The sequence below is a fragment of the Babylonia areolata genome, chromosome 19 (genome assembly GCF_041734735.1).
Source record: "Babylonia areolata isolate BAREFJ2019XMU chromosome 19, ASM4173473v1, whole genome shotgun sequence".
Lineage (NCBI taxonomy): Eukaryota > Metazoa > Mollusca > Gastropoda > Neogastropoda > Buccinidae > Babylonia > Babylonia areolata.
Genome location: NC_134894.1, coordinates 42,119,722 through 42,122,221, shown reverse-complemented (window position 1 = coordinate 42,122,221; position 2,500 = coordinate 42,119,722).

The following is a 2,500-nucleotide window of genomic DNA, read 5'->3' as shown; positions in this document are numbered from 1 at the left end:
GGGTTGATGTTGAGGACAAACAAAACAAACAAACAAACAAAACAAAAATGAAAGTAATGAAATAAAAAACAGAAAAAGGGGGACATACAGATAATATGAAAGAAATTGGAAAAGAAAATATGAAAGACAAAAAATATATATATATAGATAAAATGACAAAGCGTAAATACAACGACAGGCAGAAAGGAAGAAAGAAAGAAAGACAGAAGGAAAGGGGAGAGAGAGAGAAAACAAATAACAAACGAAAGAAAGGAAATGAACAAAGACAGAAATAGAACAGAAATACACTTTCACCAACCATTTCCAAAATGTTGTGTGTTTGGGTTTTTGGGTTTGTTTGTTTTTTTCCTGTAATTGTTTTTGAATATTTATTTCAAATTCCACCCTCAATCTTCCTCTAACTCACTATTCACTCCCCTCCCCTTCCTCTCCTAAAACGATAACACTGAAAAACAAAGAAAACAAAGCTCTAGCAAAATGTCTACAATCACCAGTGTGTATGACGGGACATTAAAAAACAAAGTTCCTCCTCCTCCTCCTCCTTCTCCTTCTCCTCCTCCTCCTCCTCCTCCAACATGTTGACGACACAAGAGAAACCAGAAACCGGGCCGGACCATTCATACCATGTAACGTGACTTCGATAAAATTGAACATCGTGGAAATGTGAGGAGATAAGTATCTCCACCACCTCCACATTTCGTGACCACCAGGCAAAACACACACACACACACACACACACACACACACACACACACAAAATATATATCCTACAGCCATGCGTGCCACGGAGACAATCGGAAGATCCGTTCGCTCCAAAGCAAAGTGATAAAATACAGCATTTAGTGTTTCTTCCCTCGGGTATTGCTGTGTGTCAACCTGATGCCTGCACCTGTACACGTGTCTTCCCTGGAAAGGGATGGCACATGCACCTGGCGGGTGTTGTATTCCAGAAGCTTTTTTTATTATATTTTCAACAGTGTAGGGTTTCATGGTTTTAACTCTTTCCATACGAACGGCGAAAGAGACGACGTTAACAGCGTTTCACCCCAATTACCAGCATCAAAATATTGCAAGCGGAAGGCTCTTATACTGAAGACGTGAATGTTGACAAAGAAAACCACAATTCTGACGACTGAAGCTAAAGGTTGGGTCATTGAGACACCCACTGGACATCCGAGGGGTCTGTGTAGAGGAGAAGAGAGGACTGGCCGTACTGAGTGAGTTAAGTGGGCAGACAAATATCCAGAAAGAGACATACAGTGTGAACGAGAGACAAAATTAGATACAAAGAGAGGGAGAAACACGCAGAGAGAGAAAGAGAGTAAGTAAGAAAAAAAAAGAAAGGGAAATGGAGAGAATGGATTTGATATAAGAAAAAAATGTATATATATATGGTTATGACGCAGAAGAAGAAACTGTATCCTAAAGCATGAATGTCATAAAACACGAAGCAACCACATCTTATCATCGCATCTTCAACACACTAAAATCATCTTCTTCGCCATTACCTTACAACCGTCAGTATGCATGGCACAGTCAAAGTATCTACTGTATCCACAAGAAGGATGAAGACGGAAAAAGCGTATGTGTATGTTCAAGTTGTATTTGATTTCCCTTGGGTCTGTGCCTGATTTATTTACAGGCTTCAGCTCACTGCACTCAGTGTACAGGTGGATTCTACACCTTTCTTCCACACACACACACACACACACACACACACACACACACACACACACACACATGCACATACGCACGTTTGCGCGTACGCGCATACACACGGGCACACACACACACACACACACACACACACACACGCACGCACGCACGCACGCACGTACGCACGGCCGCACGTAAACACACACACACACACACACACACACACACACACACACACACACACACACGCACAAGCAAAGGGCCATTCTGTCAACTGACGATCTCTACAGCACACAACCCCAACACAGTTATTGAGAGATACTGAAAAATGGACTCTGCAATGGCAAGGCACAAGCTCTTTGATCCAGGCAATCAGGCCAATTAAGAGGACGGTGTGAGGGCGACAATTTTGCTACTTAAAATGAAGACACACACGTAATTGGCCGGTTTCCGATGCCACAAAGGCTGGTCACGGTGACATTTCTGACTACATTAATTTTGCACATTCGCGCCTGAACAGACACGCAAAAACATTCACACACACACACACACACACACACACACACACGCACGCACGTACTCATGCATGAACACACACACACACACACACACACACACACACACACATACACACACGCACGCGCGAATACACACACACACACACACACACACACACGGTCAAGAAATAAAAGAATTAATCCACAGACTGAATGCCATAGACTGTAGTAGATAAATAGGTGGATAGATGGATGGATGGAGAGATAGAAAATGATCACATACTCTTGAGGTCCTGGGCTCCGCTCCTTGTTGTATACACTAAAGTAAACTCCGCAAACAGCAAAAA